The sequence below is a fragment of the Cyrtonyx montezumae genome, unplaced genomic scaffold (genome assembly GCF_038088225.1).
Source record: "Cyrtonyx montezumae isolate F1298 unplaced genomic scaffold, pur_monq_1.0 scaffold_3, whole genome shotgun sequence".
Classification (NCBI taxonomy): domain Eukaryota; kingdom Metazoa; phylum Chordata; class Aves; order Galliformes; family Odontophoridae; genus Cyrtonyx; species Cyrtonyx montezumae.
The window spans coordinates 153,946,624-153,970,288 of NW_027072034.1; the positions used below are offsets into that span (position 1 = coordinate 153,946,624).

The 23,665-nt window shown below is 39.1% G+C and overlaps 1 protein-coding gene across 1 annotated transcript in view; it reads left to right on the forward strand.

Moving 5' to 3' along the window:
• Positions 1–13,915: 13,915 nt before the first annotated feature.
• GRM3 (glutamate metabotropic receptor 3) overlaps positions 13,916–23,665 on the forward strand; it is a 105,807-nt gene continuing 96,057 nt past the window's right edge. Inside the window, exon 1 of the mRNA XM_065743733.1 lies at positions 13,916–14,120. The gene's annotated coding sequence lies outside the window, so the exon portion shown is untranslated. The remainder of the gene's footprint in view (positions 14,121–23,665) is intronic.

A 23,665-nucleotide genomic window follows, 5' to 3' on the forward strand; every position in this document is an offset into this window, starting at 1 on the left:
ATTTTTCTTTCTTAGGACATCATTAGCATTTTGTGGTACAGAGATTGATTACCCAACAATGATTTGTTTGTTTTTATGCATGCTATGAACTGTTCTCCTTTAGGCTTTTGTATTATTCTCAATTTCCCAACAGCAGTAGTGATTATTTGAATCAGTGACAGATCATGTAGCCTGTGTAAAATCAAGAGCTAGTAGAAATTGCATTACAAATTTAAAGACTTTTAAAAAGATGTTTACATGGTAGATTTAAAATAATATAAAGTGTCACAGGTTTTCTCCCTGAGAACAAATTGAGGGATTCTTGTTAGTGTTTTGATTTTATAAAGAATCCACTACTGTGTCTATCACACACATCTGATTATGAATTATTAAACCAGCTTCTTACGTATTAAAATGGCAAAGTACTTTTGTCCTCAATAACACTGTCCAGGTGTGAATTAGGAAACAGTTCTGCTTAGGGCATACTTCCATCTAAACGTAATTCTCCTATGTAATTACATTCATATTCTTAAGAGTTTTGACTTAAAATCAGTAGAAGCTAAAGTATGTTGCCATTTGATCAAAGCTCCACTGTTTCTCTATCTGAGATCAAGAGAAGAAAGGAGGGGGCAATCAAAAGCATTATATTGTAATTTCATATAAATTTGAAGGTCATTTTGAATTTGGATGATGAGTAGCATTAGAGGCTTTAACTATCTCTGATCAGTTTTAAGAGCACAACTTTTCTTGGCCACTATAAACATTAAATTAGTAGTTGGGAAACTTAAGGTTTAAAGATATAGATGCAACTTTGTTTTCTTACTACATTTTATGTGATCTGGTTAAGTTCTGAATTGTATGAATAAGCATATTCATATCAATAAAATCACTGCTTTTGAACAAAGACATAATAGTTCATACATATGAAGATTAAGTCAATAGAAGCCTTGCATTGAAGATGGGAAGACTTATCTGCCTGGGATTGCCTGGGATTTTGTAAACAAAATTTCAGAAAAAAAAGCAAAAGCATTCACCTCTTCCATTAGTGTCACGACTGCAAAAGATAGTTTTTGTAATTATTTGTAATTATTTGCATCTCAATTCTATCTTGCAGAGTGGTGGGTAGGATTCCACTTGAACAAATGCAAGACAAGGGGAGTTTGCATTACAGTGGTGCAAATGAGCTGTCTGAAGACAAGTTTCTGTAGTATCCTGCCTGACCTTTAGCTGTTGCTTCAAAAAGTTGTCAATCTCATATGTCCTTTGTCCTACAGGCATTCAGCAAGTATGTTAGATATTCCAAGATAACTCAACTGATACTCCAAGCTTGTGATTTGGTGGCTGAAATAACCTTAGTGCCTACATTAAGGCTGGTTTTCTAAATTTCCATACTTGTCAAAAGAGCTCAAATCAAAGTAGTCTATGAAGTCTCTGGGATAAGCCTTCCCATTCTAAGTTCTGCAATGGGTAAAAAAGTCTTTCAAGAGCTTATCTCCTCTCTATAAACACAATACGCAGTCAGGTGTAACCATCCATGCTTTGAATACTGTAAGATCCCACCCTTCCTTCCTGGGAAAAACAATAGTTTAAACTTTGGAATGAAACTCATAAAACAGTTTCACACAGCCAAAGCGTAGGTAATACAAACTCTCAATTCTAGCATTTGGATTAAATAAAGGTACCAAAATAAGACACATGGCAATAGCCTCCCCCTTGTCTTATTTGTATATTAGAACTAATTTTAAGCTGACTGATTTGGTTCTTCACTCTCAAACAATCCTCTGAGAACTGAATCACTAGACTCCAAAGTTTAACTGTAAAGTAATAAAACTTGAAGGTACTAGCCATACTTCTAGGTTAAGTTGGATCATCTTGGGAAATAAAAGAAAGGAAAATTTGCCCCAGGAAGTTTTGTAGGGTAATTGCTATCTGCAATTGTTTTTCTACACTGTCATATTATAATACTTCATCCAGTTAGAGCTGTCACTCCAGTGTAACTTCTCTACATCCTACCAAAATGCTAAAAATAAGATATTGCAGTTCCACTCTGTTTGCTGGACTTTTATCAGTGATCTAGCTGATTACCAATGTGAACTTGCATAGCAAAGAAAATAAACTGGATGCACTTCCTACTAGTGAAAATACAATTATTTGGGAGGATATCAGCTTGTGAACACACTTTATGTGTATGAAATGATATTTCTCTTCAAAGGAAAAAAGAATACAGCAGGGAATAGGAAGTTAGAGGAAGGAAAGGAAGGAAAGGAAGGAAAGGAGGAAGGGAAGGAAGGGAAGGAAGGAAAAAGGAAGGGAAAGAAGGAAAAGGAAGGAAGGAAAAGGAAGGAAGGAAGGAAGGAAGGAAGGAAGGAAGGAAGGAAGGAAGGAAGGAAGGAAGGAAGGAAGGAAGGAAGGAAGGAAGGAAGGAAGGAAGGAAGGAAGGAAGGAAGGAAGGAAGGAAGGAAGGAAGGAAGGAAGGAAGGAAGGAAGGAAGGAAGGAAGGAAGGAAGGAAGGAAGGAAGGAAGGAAGGAAGGAAGGAAGGAAGGAAGGAAGGAAGGAAGGAAGGAAGGAAGGAAGGAAGGAAGGAAGGAAGGAAGGAAGGAAGGAAGGAAGGAAGGAAGGAAGGAAGGAAGGAAGGAAGGAAGGAAGGAAGGAAGGAAGGAAGGAAGGAAGGAAGGAAGGAAGGAAGGAAGGAAGGAAGGAAGGAAGGAAGGAAGGAAGGAAGGAAGGAAGGAAGGAAGGAAGGAAGGAGGGAGGGAGGGAGGGAGGGAGGGAGGGAGGGAGGGAGGGAGGGAGGGAGGGAGGGAGGGAGGGAAGGAGGGAGGGAGGGAGGGAGGGAGGGAGGGAGGGAGGGAGGGAGGGATCACAAGCTTGCTGTCACTTTCTTCTGGAGAAATGGATTTTTTATTAGAAGCATCTCAGTGATTTATGGTAATACAGTGTATGGGAAAAATGGATTAGGAAACAGTGCAAATGAAAGACTGTGAAGTTCATTTTATATTCAGACACCAAATGGCCTTGCAAAATGTTATGCACCATTCTTATACTGTCACAGGTCTGTATTCAATATAGGTATACATACGGAAGTAACTGTAAGAAGTAACATAAGGTAATCAGAACTTCTTTACAAAGAATAAACTGTATCTTTCCTGATAGAATGGCTGTTAGCAACGTTAAAGTTTGAAAAACATGAATGCAACATTCAGAGCAAAACAGTATACTTGCCTGCTACGAAAATGTTTGCTGCTCTGTCTCTAAAACAAATAATATATAAATATAAAATAAAGCAAAAGTATGATCTGTATTTTTTTTATTTCTCCCATTGGTGTTATTTATTTCTTAATATTTACCAAAGTAATACCCTTAGTTGTACAGGAATTAATTTTAGAACTGGTAAGCTTTTATAAATCTTAAAAATTATTGTCTTTTGTTGTTGTTTTTTGCTATTTCTTCTTTTATTCTTCTTATGAATATGTAATTAAACATTTTACAGTCCATACTTTTCAATTCTTGCTGGCACAAAATGATAAAATATGTACGGTAACAGGCATATATGTGCATATATATATATATATATATTTATGCCTGTTATGTGGTCCTCTGCTGCCTCAAGGTGAAAAAGCTCTAGGGGTATTCTTGTATTCATATTTTTCTAATCCTCTAAACTTCAGTCTCAGTGTTTGCAGGACAGCAAAGGAAAGGGGTATTTTTGTGGCTGTGCTGTGGATGTGCCCCTGAATTCATCTATGGTGTGACTGCATGATTGACAATAAGTATAGAAAAGACAAGTCCCAGGAGCACATAAAGACTATTATGGGCGCTGCATATCAGCTAATGCTGCTACACAGCACATTTATACATTACACATTATGTATATATGTAAAACATGTAGCAAGTCTTATAATGCTATAAGCTTGGAAACTTGTGAATCTTATCCAGGATTACATAAGCTGAAGGTCTAATTCCAGCTTTGTCCTTCCACATGCTTTTGTTTGAAGATAATGTCATCTCTTGGACATAAATTTCTACACGGAAATATTCCAGACTGTTTCAGAAACATGAGTAAGTGCTTCAGAAATTGTTTTTCTAAGTTTCTTTGTATTTATTTGCATTTGTATGTTGACAAGCACTTTATTTGTTAGCCTAACTAACCTGCTAGAAAGCAGGAGTTATCCCACCACTCTCCTCTGTACACAAGACTACCTAAAGCACTCAGGAGGATGTGCTTGTACGTGTATGTATAGGTAGCTGTTACTGACTGTTTGCAATAAATCCTGCCAGGCCTTTTGTAAGCATCTGATACCCATTTCTTCTTTCTCTTGTAGAACATCAACAAGATCCATATTGTACTTGAATCAGAGGGAAATTCCTTTTCTCTGCGGGCAGCTTCAAGCTTTATTTTCATTAACATGTACAAGTTTCCTTTGGGTCTTCCTAGCCCCAAGTAATGTTAGTTGCAAGCTATGAAACCAACTAAGCCATCTTTCTACTGCAGTACAAAAAAAGATATATATTGATCCACCTCATGTAATAAGCTGCCCATTTCACTTCATACTCTCTTTTCTGTCCTCATAAAAACAATTCAGGAAATATGAAAAAAAGTCCTTTTTTTTTTTTTGCTAGAGTAAGATCTCTTAATGTTTATAAGTATGACATGACTAGAAAGGTCAGGGAGTCAGAAATGAAATTGCCCATCCAAATAATGAGCATTATTAGAGCAGGATCAGCAAAGTAGTTCCCATTTATTTCTCTGCAGAGCTCTCTAAATTCATCTTTGACAGTCTGAAAGGAGTTCATACAGTAAACCTGCATTGTTGGACCAGTGAAAGAAGCAGATAGAAGCATATTTTTAGATTCTTCTAAATTTACTTCATACTTTTACAAGTTGCATATATTGGTATCACATATGTGGTAAAAAATCTGCCTTATTTCATAAATAGTTGTGAAAATCATTTTTACCGTAATTTATTTACATATTCCTTCTTCTACAGTGTATGCCTATTGATCTTGCAAGTGGGATATAAGCAATTGCTTTCTGATCTATAAAATCTCCAGTGTCATGCGTTAAGTCAAAAATTGTTTTGAGGAGCTAGGTAAAAATAAAGCATAAAGGCTAATAGCATTTTTTTTTTTTACTACATCAGAAAACTGTCAGACTTATGAGGTCTACAAATAGTCCAGTCACTGAAGAAGCACTCAAGGATGTAACAGAAAACTTCAATGAATGTTTTGCATCAGTATTTGACAAAGTCTTTCTTTATAGGTAACAAGTCTGAAGAACTGTCTTAAATCTAGTTGTCAAGAGAAGAGATATTAAAAAAAAAATAGAAACATAAAATGAAACGTAATAAAAATTGTCAGACTAAAGTGATAAAGCAATTCAGATATAAAACTGCTGACCTACTGCCTGTGGTCTGTAACCTATTTCATAGATCAGCTCTGTTACCCAAGGAATAGAATCCATCAGAAGTTGTTTAAAAGCATTTTGGGGGTGATCTGGAGAAATACAGTCCAATATATCTATCTGTCAGACCAAAAAATTGCTAAGGAAACTAAAGCTATCAACAAAGCATGGAAAAATCAGTTGGGAATAGATTTTTGGTATGGAGTTAGCCATGTTGCAATTGCAATTTGGAGCCCATTAGCAAAAAGAAAAGTATTTGAATATTTGCAACATTTTTGACAAATATTCTCATAAAAGACTTAGCAATTAAATGAGAGAGTAGGAAGTAGCTGAAAATGAGGAACTGAAGTGTAGGGATTTGTGCTCAATTTTCATCATGAAACAAGATTCCCAGTGAGTTCCCCAAATGCCTGTTCTAGGATCAACATTAATACAGTCTGGAAATATCTTGAAAAAGATTGACTAATGAGAGATGACACTTTCATTGTTCACATAAAGATATTCAGAATAGTAAAAAGCAAAGCTAATAGCTACAAAATACAAAACAATTTCACAATATTGACTGGCTGGACTATAAAACTGCAGATGAAAGTCATTATCAATGAAAGTAAAGCACTGCAGACCAAAAAAAAAAAGTAATTCTGGCTATGCAGATGATACAGTGAACCCTTAATTAACTGTTATTGCTTGGGATAGTTCTCTGAAACAGCCAACTCAGCTGTCAAAATGACAAAGAAAATGTTAGGAGTCATTAGGAAGGGACAGCAAAAAAAAAAATTAAGAAAACCAGTATCATTATTACAACACCTTAATAACAGATATTTCTCCCACACTTCTAGGACTAAAAATGGTATCCTTCATCTTTTAGTAGAAGATACTGTGAACCAAAAAAAAATAGAATAGAATTTGCAGAATTGTGATCAGACAAAGGAGGAGGGATACAGCAAATGTCTAAAATCATGAGTACTGTGAAGAGGATAAGAAGAAAATCATTCATGGTTTCTCAGAATGCACGAATTCGATAATCTTGCTGAGGCAAGCTGAAAATACAAATTGGAAATGCTATTCACACAACATCTAATTCAGTAAGGGAATTCTATGCAGCAGGGTTTTGTAAAGTCAAACAGAATAATGGGGTGAAAAGAAGATGAAATTCCTTAAAGCACAGGTTACTCAAGCCATAAGTAGTATTTTGAGATCGTTTTTTTCTCCTTTGTCTAGTCTCTATATCATTCATCTGCTACTGACCGTGAATTAAGATAAAATATTGTCCCGGATGGATATTTGGTGTAATCCCATAACAGTGTTCTTAGAAAGTTACCTCTGATTTGAGGCAAGGCTCCAAAAACCATTGATCTAAGGTTTTTTTTGTTTTTCCTTCCTTAACTCTTTGCATAGCAAATTAAGTTGTGTAAATGGAGTTACTATTTTATATCCACAGTTAGGCCATCTAATGATGGTGTGTAGCACAAGCCTTATGGCTTTGTGGGAGCCAACTCTGTCAACCTCCTCTGACAGAAAATCTGAGCGAAGACCAGCATATCCAGCACTTTTCTGGAGATGGTCTCAACCTTATACAAGGAGCAGGGAGGGAAAAATATAGATAAATGACCTTCTTAAGTTAGCAAATAACATGCATTTGAAAAAGAGCTTGTAAGAGACCAATGAAAGAAAGTCTCCTAACCTGCTCCCTCTAAACCTTACCTCAGGAATGGAATAAAAGTAAATGGGGATAACGAAATGTGAAGAACACTTCAGTGTTTTTCTGGAGAATATAAGTCTTTCTACAGTTCAGGGTGTGGATAGTACACAGTATACAAGGCAGTCAGTGAATAATGCAGAGAAATCAAACTACAGACAAAGTAAGTCATGTTTCTTTGGGGTTCTGAATGTGTCAGAATTCTCTGCAAGAAAAAAAAAAAGACTATTAAACCAATTAAAGAGTGTATCAACATGTTTATGCACAAGAGAGCTGAATTAAATTTCCACTGTCAATGTTAATTCTCATATTTCTCAAATTTGGGCCGCTTTGCAACGTTAAGTTATTCTCCTATCCATGTTTACTGACGTTCAATTTAAATAGAACAAGCTAGATAAAAAAATATGCAGCTCCTAGTTTGTCTGTATTTCCTCTCTTTTTTTTTTTTTTAATTAGAGAGCACAACAGTGTTCTGACAAAAAAATAAAAAATAAAAGTAGTCCAAATGCTCTAAAAGAACTCAAATGCTACTTTAGTCACCACTTGCACTATTTGTTTTTGTGCTGGCAGTTTTCCAGGTACAGGTATGACTTCTTTGTTGGGAAATGCATTGTCTTTGATAAGGGATGGATAAGGTCCTTAGCCCTTGATTTTTTTATCCCATCTCATTTCCAGGAACTTTAGCTCTTTTATTTTGTCTTTTTAGCTGTGAACTTGCTGTTCCTTTCAGGAGTGCTAGTAAAATTAAATTCTTGGCATGGAGGAATGAATGAATAATTCAAAGAAAAACCCACTACCAACAATTACCCCAGACAAGATAAAATCCGGAATATCTTTCAACAGACAAACACAATAAACTTCCTATTTATAAATTTAACCATCCTTTTTTAACCAGTGGCAAAGTAGAATCTCAGCAGGACATTTAGACAATAGTATAACCAGATGGATTCTCAGTGTGAAAGGAGTCTGAAATACACTCACCAACATAATAAAACCAGGGTTTTCAGGCTTGCAATGCAGTGGCATAGGGGCTGTGAGTAAATTTATTTCACAGGAAGTTGATTTCTTGAGCTAATGGGAAAATGTAGATCTTTTGCCTTGCTCTGTATGTGGTAGGTCATAGATATCATAGGATTATAAAGGAAATGGATCTGTGTGCCACAGTCCCTGACAGCATGTGCTGCATTTCTTGGCCCGTGCCCTAATTCAGAAGCACAAGCAATCCTTTCTATCAGCCAGTTGATGCTTTAAGTGGCTCACAGCTTGACTGTGTCGCACATCCCCACAGGGGAAAGCAAACTTGTCAATAATTCCTAAGCACCTTAAACAAAATATGCAAATGCAGTAATTCCTACAGAAAAGGGAGATGGGGGAAGGGACAATATTTCTGAAGAAAGGAGATGCTATTAAGGGATTTTGAGGGGGGAGGAAGAAATAGTATGAAGAAGTCAGATTGCAAACAGCTCACAAACTAAAAAAAATAATTAGCACAGGAGTGTAAATGTGATTCGTGTTAAAAGCAAAATGTGTTAGGTGATTCTGAGATTTGCTACCTGGTTACTCACATGGTAAGAAAACAGATAACAGGTAGGTTTTTGTAGAATGGAGAGGGCTGCCTGAAGTAATTTAAATGATACATATGACAGAGATTGGCTTGTGCTACTGTGCTATGACCTGTGTCCTTTTGAGGAAGACATCTGCTCTTCCTGGAAAAGCTTGTGTTAGATAATCATAGATTAAAATCATTAAGATTGGAAGAAAAAAAACAGAGATCATCTAGTCCAACCACTGAACCCATCACCACTATGCATGCTACGCATCTCAGTGCCACACCAACACGTTTCTTGAACAACTCCAGGGACAGTTACTCCACTACTTCCCTGGGCAACCTGCTTCTGTCAGAATACAAATACTACCTCCTATACCACAGGTTTAAGAGAAATCCTTGGGAGGAGATGCAAATTGACAGTGGAATTTGAAAACAGATTGATAAGAAATGGACATCATAGATGATTCAGTGTGTGCTGCACATACCAGGCATACACTAGGCAGAGCCCTAGTTCTGATCACCCCTGCACCTGCACAATTTGCTGTAGGATTTTGGCTAGGGAAGAGTTGTGGAATGCAAATGAGAAATGTGCACTTGTATGTCTGGCATGAACCTGAACGGTCATCATTAGCAGCCAATAGAATAGGCCAACTCTGCAGAATAGAAGGGAAGAAGGTGAGAAAAACAGAGGAAAACTTTTTGAAAACTACAGGAAATTTGTCTGGAGAAAGAGAAACTGAAGAGAGCTGCTGGTGGAGACACTGATGACCCTGGAAAGTAGAGGGAGAAAGGGTGGATCCTCCTGCACACAGGTGATGTGGAACACAGCTTTTGTCTATGTGCCATGACACTTGAAGCCCAGGTTTTTGCTGGGATTAACCATATAGTCAGAATTTTCCCTGTCCTTTCTGCTGAAAAATGTTAGTGTTTCCCAAGAAGTATGTGAGCATGTCATGGCATATTCTCAAGGAAACTGGTATCAAGCCATATCACAGGAAAAAGCAGGAAATAACCATGTCACTGAAGTCCCAGTATGTCCATGATAATCAGCAGTGGGAGGAGAAGTGTTGTGACCACTATCATACAAGAGTATATTTAGCAGTATTTGTAGTGACCTAAAATTTCTTCAAAATCACTTACCAATATGAGAGGAAGGCATTACATTTTGGAGATGAACTTCATTATGAAGTTAATTAGCCATGTATTTTTAAGTAAAAAGCAAGTGCATATTTGTTTTGGAAAAAACTTGGGATTTTAGCTTACCTCTTTTTGGTACTCCGCAGATTTGTCCTTGGAGATCTGTGAGGCCCTTAGGTACAACAGAGCGGCACCCCTCACACTCTCCATAACTGCAGTTTGAAACTACTTGAAACTACTAGATGCAAATATATGTCCCTCTGAAAGCACCCTCACACTCTGTCAGTGTCACCTAGAACTAGCAGGTAGGAATAAGCCTAGTATGAGACTTGGTAGATATTCACACCAGCTGGCATGAGCTTGTTACCTTTGCATCTCCAGAAGTGTAGACCAACAGGGCTACCACATTGCAAAGACACATTTGGACAACTAGGGATACACAAAAATGGGAGAGAACATTCCTGCTCCACCAAACTGCTGTTCTACACCCTGAGATTAACTGTCAGGAGAATACCATATCTTTTGTAGGTGCTGCTGTTGTGTGCCCCAATACATTGATATATGCCAGGCTTTATGTTGTAGTGAAGTCCACCACTCTTAGCTCAGGGTGACTGGACAAGGAGTTGTTTTATGCGCAGTCATACAGAAATAAACTCTACAGCTGCAGAGTTGCTGGAAACCTGCTAGTAGGGGAAATTTGCCAGAATAACTCATTGATCCGTGACCATATCCCTGTCCATTTCTTTAAGGTCCCTGGGAGAGGAGGAAGGATCTCAGGTCTCATGAATTATTCAGATAGGCTGGGTCCAATCCATAGATCACTCAGTGACTACACATGCATCCTTGCAATTTTCCTAAAGCACTGCTTTAGGGTTTAATCTGCAAATAACTTGAGCGTGTCTGAAAGCAGCTGCTTATACCAAGTTAGGGAACCCTACAAAGTGTTCTTCCGGAACAGTGTTTTGCTATCAAATGTAAAATTGGAAAGTTCCCAGGTGTGCAATCTTGAAGCTCGTGCTATAATTCCTAGTAAGAAAAAAAGATATGCAACTGTTTATTTGTGGTGGTAAGCCTGTTAATTAAATATGTTCATGTATTTTATAAAACCAAATTCTTCTACTCAAACCTTCTTTTGAACTCAGTTTAATATGATGTGACAACTCATAAATACACTTCATAGTAAGATTCCTTCTTTGCATCCAGGTCAAAGGCACTGAAATCTGCTGATTCTTTTCTCAAAGCTGTCCCCTGACAAGCTTTGCATTGCCCAATCACTGTGTCTAACTGTGGGTATACCTACATTCAAGTGTACTGTAGGGTGCACAATTTAGCCTCAAGTGAGCAATTTGCCTAGTAACACTAAAACACCTCTTATTGCAGAGCTTTTCTGAGAGCTCTGAATTGCCTTGTGTTGTTTTGCTGTGTGTACTCATAAGTCTCAGTATGTGACTGCCTGATAACACACGCTTAGTATGGGATGCTAGCTATGGGGCTGCATCTTCACAACACCTGGATACAGCACATGCTTTCCCAGAAGAGAACTGTAGCACATGTATTTTCTTCACAAAAAAAAAAAAAAAAAAAAAAAGTGTTTCTGCCAGTCATACATTGAAATATGTAGAATCCATCAGAGGAATGAGTGGGATAGGTGCTCTGATAGTTGAAAAGCAAAGGAAGAGCACTGGAATAAAGTAGGACTCTAACCCATATGTCATCAGTAACAGCTCAGTTAGATGAGTCGGTTTATTTCCTTGCTTCTCAGTAGCCAGATGTAAATGCAAGGGGCAGCAGCATCAGGAACCTTTATCAGACATTTCACAGCAGCAGGTATGAAAAAAGAATAAGCCAGCAGTGTCAGAGATGATTCTCAAAGCACAGGCGTGAATAAACAGGTTGCCTTGCCCCTAGAAAAGTTGCCTGCTGCACATCTTACGATATCTTTAAGCCAAATTCCACTTGGTGCCTATGGTGACCAATTTCAGACACAGTGGGTTTTATTTCCTATTCAACCAAAAAGTTACTTTCCTACTCACTTTGAGTCCTAGCTAATGTGTACAAGACAATGCAGAATCAGACCCACCTTTCCATTGGACTTTCCTGGCAATCAGCCTGAAAGAGTGAGGGGGAAAAAGAAAAAAGTATTTCAGACTTGTTTGTCACATTGTGCTGTGATTTAAAAGATAGGAGACCAATTCCTTTTCCATTCTGGTTTACCCTGATGTTAACACAATGCCTCATGTTCTAATGCCATGTACAGTGGGCTAACCCTGAAAGGGACTGGACTTTTTCATACACTCCCTGTTTAACTTTGAAGTCCCTAATGAAACTATTTAACCTGCACATCTTAGCAAATGTCCTTGGCTTCCAGGAGAAACGCTCACAAAATTAGCCAAGGGGCTGAAATGTAATGGGTAGTACACACAAAAGTACACAAAAGTAAACAGATGTGAAATGACAACACAAAATAGTAAAAAGCGGGATCAGATTTATTGTATTATGACATTTTCTTTTGAATTGACTCAATTCCGCACTGGAAACCAGGGTTGCTGGAACAATAGTGGCCCCACGTGAGCTGCAGGATTGCAGCTCCTGACTGCAGTGCCTCTTTCTTTGCTCTACCTGAGCAATGATGGTGCACCATCTGGGCTGAGGGCACATCCCAGCACAGGAAAGCATTCAGGGAGAGGTGGGTGGTGATTTTCTCCCTGCTGAAAGAGTCAAAGGTGAGAAATGCACAGTGTCCCAACTGATGGCTGTGATGGAGAGGGAAGTATTGGGATTTTATGGACTCTGTTTCCATACTCCACTCAAGCAGCAGGAAGCAGCTGCTCACTGTTCCCTACAGCAGAAAGCAATGAAGCCACATGGAATACCAGCAGTGCCCCATGCAGCATGACTTAAACTCACTCTCTCTAAAGTAAGTCCACCCTCCCTGACTGTCACAGCACGCTCACCTTGTGGTGTTCAATGCTTTCTTTCAGACTGTGGCCTCCCTTTAACACTTCAGGTGGCATAAATTTTTGGTTTCCAAACATATAAACCACAAAATGTGATTTTTGTTCTCATTTTCCATCCTGCTTTGCTGCACACTGGTGTGTTCTTTCCCCAGTAACTCTACCTCTTTTTGTTTTCCTTATAGGAGAGTTAAAATATAGGGAGAGAATATAGAGGATAACATGCAGAAGATAGAAATGCAGATAGAATACACAGAATACATTTTCTTATATAAACTATATAGAAACGCATGTATTTGCATATTTTTATCTGCATCTATATGCATACAAGCGCTTTTCTAGGAGATGTAGAGCAGAAGCGAATCTACGGAGCTAGCTGGAAGGCAGAGGGCAGGAGGACGGTGATAAAGCCCCCGGACTGCCCGGGCTCTCAGCAGGCAGCAAGCAGCCCCCTGCCCGCTCCGAGCTCTGAGGATGCGACAATCGCAGAGCCACAGCGCAGCATCTTCGAAGGGGCGTCACCCCCGGCCCCGACCAATCCGGGCGCTGGGGGAGGGATGCTCGGGGCAGGGATGCGGGGTTGCCAGGCGACAGCAGCGTCCCCGTGTCCGTCCCCCCCCCAACACCCCACCCCTACCCCTCGTCCGCCTACTCCGTGACATCCCCCCGAGACCGGGCTGCCCGCCGTCATACAGCCTCGGGCAGCGCAGCCCCGCAGCATGGGGACATCGGCTCTTCCGAGGGCTGCGTGCCACCGCCCCGTTCGCGGCAGCGTCACGAGCGATTAGGCAGCTTCAAAGTTAAAACTAAAAACGCAGCGAATGAATAAATGATAGGAAGAGGGCTCAGCCAACTCCTCCGCGCACGCCCCGAGTGCCGGGAGAGGCAGTCGGCAAATGCCAGCCGTCTCTCCCTCCGTGTGTGTGCAACTCTAGGTCGTCTCCTCATTTAGAGCTTTGCACCAACCCCCTTTGCCCAGAAAGGAGAGGAGCTCTAGAAAGATGCCAGGCTGCCTAAAGGGACCCCAGTTAACAGCGCTGGTGTCGGGTGCTGCCTGGATGAGGAGAGGCAAAGTTGCTCGGAGGAACGGGAAGGAGGTGCTCCAGAGAAGGGAAGGGAAGGGGACGATTACTTGGTGATCGTAGTGTTTCCCTCCGGTTGTCCCTCTCTCCTCCTTCTCCCTCTCAGCCTTACCCCCGACCGCCCAGGAGGCCTTGATGAGTTTCCATCGGGATCCGATCCAAAGTGGGGGGGACGAGCTGTGACTGTTCCCAAAGGAAGCGGCTCACACAAGTTTCGGGGGGTGAAACTCCCCGGTGGATGTTGAGCAAGCACATCGGGAGGCTCGTGATGACCGAGAGCAGCTGGAGAACCTCACCGGGACCTACCTTCATTGCACGGTAAGGAGCTAGGCACTGTCATCCTGCATCCCGCTCCCTGCATCCTGCATCCTGACCCCTGCATCCCGTATCCTGATCCTTGCATCCCAGGTCTCAGATCACTGCATTCCAGCTCTCAAATCCCTGCACCCCAATCCCTGCCCCTGCATTCTGACTCCCTGCATCCTGGTCCTTTCATCCTGGGTCCCTGCATCCCAATCTCTGCATCCCATGTCCTTCATCCCAGATCCCCATACCTCAGTCCCCACATCCTGAGTCCCTATCCCAGTCCCTGCCCTCACAAGGAGATGCAGTCACTGCCCGGGGCACTGCAGGTTGTGCAGCCAGGGGAAACAAAGTTCAGAGTGGCACTTTGCCAGTGGGAGCTGGGGAACAGGAGAAGGTGTGAGGGGGACTTATGGCTGTCATGCTGTGGAGGGGAGGTAGGGTGCAGGGGGACTCAGCAAAGGGATGGAGGGAGGGGGAGCATTAAGGGGTTGGCTTGCCCAGGGCAAAGCAGCTGTGTCCAGATGTTGCCCAGAGGTTTCTGCTCCCAGGGAGGCAGGATTTGGGAGTGGAGGGAAGATATCTTGCTGTCCTCTACCCTTCCGTAAGCTTTGGTGGAAAGTGCCAAGCCAGCAGCTGGGAGAGCTGTGCTGGTACCCAGCTGATCTCCTGGATCTGATTCTGGGAGAGAGGTGAGGAACCTTAAAGAAACTGGAAAGGCTTTGCTTCTCCAGAGGTGTATCCACAACAGGGATCTGGCTCACACCAGAATCCTAAAATTGAAAGGCTTCAGAAAGAAAGGAGAAAGCAAGGATCATGGAGCCAGTGTAAACTCTTCTACATATATGCCTGTATATCTATCTATCCATGTGAGTATGCATCCAGCTGTATGGGTATATGTGTGTGCTTCTGGAGTTGATTGTGCTTATGTGTATGCCTTGTCTATGTTCCTGTATCTCTGGGTTTCTGTTTGTGTGTATCCATGCTTGTGTGTGCGCTTAGGTGCATAATGGTATATATATGTATGGATTCATAGGAATGTATGCTTATTCCTAGATGATATTTATCTGTGTGTAGAACCTATAGGTGAGTGAGTACATATATTTCACCTGTAAGTGTGTCAGGCATACATAGCTACTGAGCTATGCACACATGGGTGTGAGAAAGTGTATCTCTCTGTCACTGTGCAGATAGGGTTTAGGGGAATGGCAGAAAATTAGGGGACTTCTTCCTCCCTAAGTTATTCCAGTACTTCAGTGAATCATTTTATGCCTGTACTTCAGCAGTCTTGATTAAAAACAAACAAGTAAACAAAAAAAAATCTTGAAAAATGGGTTATCTTATTGATACTGCATCAAATGGAGCTGAGGGTTTGCTGATAGTTTGTGAATTCTTTGTCTTTTCCTTTGTTTATGCCACCTGCTGAAAATGGTTTTAGAGAACTTCTTAAATAATTAATTCAAGTTAAAAAAATCTCTATTGGAAGACTGTGAATCAGAACAGCCTGGGACACAGTCTGGTACCTATTTCATCTTGCATAATTATATGTCTCAGGTTAATTAAATATGCATGAAAACAATTTGAAAAACACACAACCCACCTGATTAAATGCATATTTTAGGTTTTTTTTTTTCATTTTCTTGAAATACATCTATATCATTGTGACTTCTGCTGTTGTTTATGTTGATGAATACAAGCTATTTCAAGAATTGAACTTCCTCAGGTATAATGGTAAAGAATCTCACATTAAGCCACTTCTGTTCATACTTAGGGTAACAGGAAAATTGTACTTTTTTAATGTTTCTGTTCACCTTTTGGGTGAAATTATTAACAATCCTTTTAAATACTTCTTAATAAATTGGTTACTTAAGGAATGCAAGTTAATTTGTCCTCTGTTAAAATAAGTTGTATTTTATTTTCTGTAGCTCTTTAGCTTGTTGCTTTCTTTTAAGAATGACACTGTGCACTTTTGCTCTCCTTATTTCCAAAGTCTTGCATCATATATAAAAAATAAAAAATGCTTTAAAATTGAAAACACAACAAATGTTCTGTAGCTTAAAAATATCAAAATTGCAGTGCTATCAAGTATATTTAAAATGAGAACTTCATCCCGGAGCTGAGACACTTTGGCAATTGCTGTTGATCTTTGGTTTCTTGTGCTGATGACCTACTTATAAGCTGCTATGAATAAAGTTAGGCAAATGTTGACACTTCATCTAAGAGTAAGTTTCTAATTTTGTCATTGAGCGACCAAATCTAAGGCAAGATACTGGTGTAACATTTCTTTCTGGATTCACATAACGTTTTTATTCTTATTTAAACAGTAACAAAGAAAAGTAGTAAATCAGCCTGGAAAGACATAAGGGAAGAAATGCATTAGAAATAGTAGCATCATTCAGAGATCTGAATTACACAAGTAGAGGTGAATTTGGAAATGAAGGTGTAAGGAGACACGCTGACATTTAAAGAAGGAGCTAAACACCTGCTCTGTGAAAATATAATTCTCTCATGGAAATGTCCCATAGAAGATAAGTTATTCTGCACTTTATGGGATCCCATGCAGAGTACTGTAAGATATGAGTGACCTGGTTCTAATGTCAGGGTCATTCTGTCATCCTTCCTTGAAACCTGGTGGGCAAAATTCTCTATTAGATAGAGTTTGGGTTAGCAGTGTGATTGGAGAATCAAGACTAAAGATTTTAAGGGACTCAAGATCCTCTCTATGAGGATACTGAACTTGCCAATAGTCTCTTATAGAACCGACTTCACTCAGTTCAGTTTTTGAAAGCTGTTTCCCAAGGCGTAGAATGTTCATTAGGATTTCTGCCATTTGTTTCTTACAACTTGTTCTATAGTTATTAATTAATTAGTATGAATTTTTCTGTTTGATAAAATGCTAGGTGTCCTGTCACTCTCATAGTGCCACGGAACGAAACAGAGATGTTTGAGATACTCTGGGATCAGAAAACTTTGTTTTTGTGTTTGAATATGTATAACCTACAGTAAGCTACATTTGCTTCTATGAAGGTCTTGCAATCTTGACCAGCTTTTCTTTCTGTTTGTTGATACAGCTGACAGCTGTTTTTAAGTGCTCAGGATCTTGGTTCAGGTCAGAGAGTTAAAGAGAAGATTGTCTTCTTGCTGTCCACTTTAGTGTGCAAAATAATACTGTACTTTACACCTGTATGGGTTGTATCTGCAAATGAATGGTACCACAGCCAAAATAGGGGTGAGGAGGAGGATGAACAGCCATTCTGTCTCTGCACTCAGCAGAGGTGGACGTGGACTTCAAAGATGGATGGGAAAGAGTGTATTCTTAAGTTTGTAGTGTCTTCCAAAATCTCTGGCTTTGACCATTGCTGACTCTTTGAACTTATTAAAGCCAACTTTCAACGTGATAATCCATCCCTGATCTGGCAGAAGGATCTGGGACACATTTCTTTTTATGAAAATACGAACTGGCTTGAAAATCAAGAGTTTATATTAGTAGTAGGAGTGAAATGACAGAAAAAATAGGAATTTCTTCTTAGTATAATGATGCCTGGGAACAGCCTCAGTGGAACTGTCAAATAGTTCCACTGAGACAAAAAAAAAACACAGTTCTTTGTTAGATGTGTTTTAACTGCTACAGATTAGTGCAATTGGTTCTTTTTCCAAGTAAGCCCAGAACACAGTGGGTGACCTAAATGAATTTTCTGGCTTATCTACTGTCCTACAAGGCTTTCTAGCATTTTATTTCAGAAATGTTCTTTTTTTTTTTATTGTACTCTAAGGAATATGCTACCTGTCTGCTTTTCTAAGCAATGCAACAGATTTTCATATGGGTGTAAATCACTATGAACCTGTCAAAGTGAAAAAAGAAGAGCTGTTCCAAATTACACACAGAAAAAAAGGGCTGCATATTGCTTTTATCTCATATTGGTCTTCTCAAATATAAAATGATGTATCTGAGATTATTATCATGCTACTGTTCATAGCTCTGCTGAGACTATGAAAGCATTTATGTAGTTAGTGATTGTATTGCTTCTTATAGGCTCCTTGTGTAGATCAATAGGTTGTACAAAAGACTGTGTAGCAGTGTAGTAGCTTTTCCAAAACTTCTAAGGAACAGCTTAACCATATACAAAGGCACAGTTTTAACCTCAATTATTGAGGCAGCCTTCTCTCAGAGAACTTTAAAGTCTAGTATGAGGCTTGACCTTGATAGTGCTTATGACCTTGAACCTGAAAGTCATTTTCCTGGTACATCCAAAGGAATACAGGATCATGACCAAGTATACGAAATGTATCAAATATGCACCAAGGATGGAGTATACAGAGAGAATGGATTATGAACATTTCATAGATGAAATGGGAACTTGGGGCAGAGTTTTTTGTAGATGTTGTTATGAATGGTCCAATGGAAGGGTGAGTAGAGAAGAAAAAAATAGAAAGATCTGTAGGAAACAGAGAGACAAAATGAGAAAAATAAGAGACTAAAATAGCTCGATATGAAAGGAAAGAAAGAATAGTAAAGTTACTCAGTTACTATTCAAGCTGGGAAAAACGTAAATGGACAGGTAAGTCCATTGAGAAATCCTTGAGAAAAAGAAGGAGGGGAAACTTGTATTTGTATATGAGCTCTGGATAAAATCCAGTGATAGTGCCATAAAAACAAAGAAACTTGAAGCAGATGGATTAGGTCACTTAGAAAGTCAAAGTAGAAATAGAGTCCTGAGAAGAACAAAGCAAGCACACATGAAGAAGAGTGAAAACAAAAGTTCACTGGGCAACCACAAGGTCAGTCACTTCATGGATCAGACTATATCAAGAGAATTAGTGTGATAAAAGTAAGATATTCATGGGAAGAAAGATGAATAGCAGTTTAACTTGATGGTCTTTGTAGGTCCCATTCAAACTGAACTATCCCAATGAGTATGTTAGCTTAGACTATCTCCTTGAGAAGCAAGCAGAGAAGAAGCATGCTAAGAAAAGTAGGCAAAGTTTGCAAGTATGGAGCAGGATTTCTCTCATGAAAATGAGAAGTGTTTGAAGAGAGGGGAAGAATAAAATAGGGAAGTAATGTGAAAGCGTGGGGACTGAGGTGAAAACAGAGGAAAAGAACAAAGGTGGAAAGCAGAGATTACTCAAAGAGGAAAGAAAAGAGCAGCAGGAGCACTGAATGATACAGGGAATTGACCTGGCAAAAAAGAGAGGAGGAGCTGGAAGAGCTTGGCTAGCTGGGAGGAAGGAAATTAATGGAACCTAAAAACTGAAAAGCATTCCCCTAGAAGATGACATGTTGGTGGAAACCAGAGCAAGAAGTTGTGCAGGATGTGATGACTGCACCCTCATCTGAGAAATACAGTAAAGATTTACATGTAAACTTCCATTTCCATGGAAATCTCCACTAACTAGTCAGTACTCAAACTGGGGACAATACTTTTTACCCATATGTTGCACTTGGAGAAGTTGACAGCCCCTCAGCTATTTCATAAACTGCATAATCAGCCTCAGACTCTGTTTTTGTGATTGTTTGTCCTCAGAAGCACATGTTGTTAGGCGTACAGAAAGTTTACTTTTGCAGTCTGAGAAGGAGTATGCTGCAGGCAATTTAGTGAGTGTAGGATTTGGCAGTGGTGAGATTTTTCCCTGGAATTAGCCTTGTACAGAATCTAGAGATACGTGGGCAACAAGAATCTGCCTGATTGTATTGAGCTACCCCATATACTTCTTCCAGCAAAACTGAAGTGTACAATGCCAAATCTAGCATTCAGGGATGGTGGTGCTACATGACTGTTGTCAAATACTGTGTGATCAGATCAAACCAAAGACCTCTGCAGTGACCTATGAAGTGTAGGTTGCTACATAATTTGAAAAGGGCTTGGTACTACTCCCCTACTTCAAAAGCTGAGCATTATTAACTTCTGCAAATTAAGAATTTATACAAATCGCTACTGAAAGTTGTTTACAATACTTACCTAATCACTGGCTGAGAGATATTTGTCAGTCCATCCCTAAATCTTATTTCATTAGCGGAAAGTAAAATATAAATATTCTGAGATTTTACTCACTTGTGGCATTTATTATGAGTAATTCAAATATAGCTCCCTGATCCACTAATGCATAAACAATAACAGAGCTGTGATGGTGCTGGAGCTATTGGGTAACCTTCAGTCTCCTGGGGAAGAAAGGGACACTGAACAGTGGGCCAGGTGTACTACTGCTCTCTGAAGACAAACACAACCCTATGAAATTCTAATGTATGCTCTAAGAAGCACCTTGGCCATCCTTGACCTTGCTGATATTGACTAACTTGTGTAGGGTACACACTGCAGTTCCTGATCACCATATTCAGCTCATATTAGTGGGTTTGTCGCCATCTCTTTCATGCAATGGCATCGCAGGATCCTTAAAACTCTGTATTGATTCCAGTTTTTTTGGACCATGTATTCCTGGTGAGAGACTTGCAGTGATGCTTGTGTGAATGTTTTTTCATGTATGCTCTATAAGAGGACTGTGGCTCTTCATATGGTACTTCTTGCCTAGTGCCTTGAAAATGTCACATATCCATAAGTGTGAGTTAAATTCATAGTGATGCTTAGCAGAAACTGAGTGCCTTGCTGTTAGGATCACATAACCCAAGAGATCTGATTAAAAAAAAAAAAAAAAAGAAAAAGAAAAAAAAATTAAAAAGGAAAGTAATTTATTTGATATTCCCAGAACCCAGTGATTCTTTTCTGCTATTTTATTTTATTTTTATTTATTTATTTATTTATTTTATTTCTCACTGCTTCTATGCATTTTCTTTAGAAGAAAGTTATACAAAATGGTGGAAGCAAACAGAAAACGATATTTTGTGTAGTAAAATACAGAGGGTTCAGCTCTGATGTTTTAATATGCTTGTTTGCTTGTATCAGCTAACATGGCCAAAGAACGCAAAACGCTATCTGTATGAGTATTTTAAATGATATTTTATGTAAAAATATAATTTATTTTGTTTTGATGAGGCAGTTTTCCCCCCCTCCCCCCCCCCAAAAAAAAAAAAAAACATTATGAATTTTATGAGAATGTGTAATTACCTGAGTATGGCGTGCCACAATCTAGGAATATAGCCATAGGCTTTCTGGCTTTTGTCATAAACTTTTAATTGCATTTTTACTAATGTGCAGTCAGTCATAAAGGCAACTTCAATTTATGTCACCTGACACTAAATTTGATCCACTGTAAAATATTCCAGACTTTTCAGTACAAAACAGATGAATGCTTTTGCCTTCTAATGGGTGTTTTGGTTATTTTGCGAGTGTTTTAATCTTTTCCTTTTAAGAAGCAATAAGGAAAAACTAACAAATCTAGGCAACTAAAAATGCTTATGACATCAATGTAGCAGTATTGGATTAAAATTTAGCAAAATGGTGAGAAAATAATATCTCATAATTCTGATCTATACATAACACTATTTTCAGAGATAGTAATAATGGACTGGTTTTCCTCATTTTGAAAAATCTGATAGCAAATCATTACCAGAGAACAGCATTTAGACAGAAAATTTACAAAGGAATATTTTTAGTATATTTTCCTATACACTGTGAGAATGTACATGTAAAATCACCCTCCACCTGTTTTCCATGTATTCCCCTGGGCTCTTCTTCCTTGCAATTTTAAGGGCTTTAGAAGAGCCCTGGCAATAACAGGTAATGAGAACAACATACAACACTTCCTAAAGAATGTGCAAGTTCTTCCCATGTAGGATTGATGCATGATGCTGAGTTAACTGATTATGCTTTTGCTCTCAAAAGTAGAGAAAAGGGTGCGAATAGTCTCTGTGGGAACTGTATGTCAACAAAAATTCCACTTTTTTATCTTACCATTGTTACAGGGTACATTTACTTTGAAGAAGAGTGCCTTCTTTGTATCCCCAAAATAAGCTGTCTGCCTCAGGGTTTTCACAGCAGCACAGAAATGAGTATTTTAGCAAAGTAACATGCAGTCTGTGCCCTTTCCCATTTGACTGCCTGTCAATGGGGCTGTCAATAAGGATCTATTTACGTACAGCTAATCCCACAGTCAACTCATTAAGATGATTTTATCAGTGAAAAGGGAAGATGATCTAATGGGATAGCTCTTGGAATACAAATAAAGCGAGATAACTTTCAGAGAACAATAATTTTCCTTTCTGAAGTGAACTTTAAATCTCCAATAAGAGAATAGCCCTGCTTAAAACAACCCTTTTTTCTTCACTCAGAAGTGATCTCAAATTAATTGTGCAGTTTAGCTGAACTTTGCTCTCCTTGGTATCCTAGGAGAAAGGCTCTGAAAGACTGGGAATGTTAACTTGTTTGTAATGTAAACTCAGTATACTGGTGGAGCTTTTTAACACTCCAGAAACTGTTTGGAACTAAAAAGGAAATAAAGAAAAAAGCTTTGATCCTCTAAGCAAACAAAGAGGAGAGGAGGATGTTTAAAGAACCATCATTTGTGAAAGGCAGAGAAAGAAAATGTGGGAAAGGTGTCTTTACTTGAAATATCAGTGCTTCATCAGTAATAAAATCCTCTTATGAACAGGGAAAGATTGATATATTTTCATCGTTTTATTGTCATTTTCAAGATTTCTAAATACTATGAATTTCTCAATAATATTGCTCAATCTGATCAATATTTTTCCCAAAAAGAGATAACCAAAGTAAAAATTATAGGCAGGGATTTAATCCTTTAAGTACCAATCTCAGATAAACACAGTACTTGTGGCATTATTAATTATGAAGAATCTAGTCTGAAAATAACACCAGTTCCTGGGAACTAGGGGAAAAGCAGCCTAGATTTCTAGACCAAAGGGTGAAATGATATTTGCAGACAGAGTGGCAGGAAGTGGTGGAACCAGCAATGTCCTGTTCCCTGCTTATCTCTGAGATATATTTCTGCCCCTTAAAATTTCACAGATCCTGGTATTTCAGGCAACAGGTAAGGAGGTAAAGCCAAAACAGGTAAGGAGGTAAAGCCAAAACATACTCCTTCCAGTTTTCCTATTTCACATTCATCAACTCTTAGGAAGGAAGTATAAAAATATCTTCATTTAGACCAAGATAACTTAAATCAGTGTCCAGGGAGTGGCTGCAGAGAATAGCGATGCTTCTTAGTTCCTACAATTTCCTTGCAAGGGTACAAGGTCCCAATTAGAACCTATCCTGAACAGGAGCTATATCCATTGCAGTAGAAATGATAGGAAAAGGCCTTTTTGATGTAAGATTTTTCATTTTCAAAGACTTATACACAGCATTCAGTTTTCCTGATCATTTTTCCACAAATAAAGACATTGGTAGGGAATTCATCTAATTCATTTTCCTCTCCAAAGACAGCATAAACCTCCAAGTCCTTCCTAACAAGTATCTGTTGAGCCTTTTCCTTCAAATCTACTACAAGTGAGATTTCACAGATTTCTGCACCAACACGTGCTAAGGCTTCACTGTTCTTATGAAATGAAAATCCCCAAAGTTTAACTAAATCCTACATTCGGCAGCTGAGTCTGATGCCATTGTCCTTTCTACCATGGATATTAGAAGCACTGTAGTACTTTCCACTCC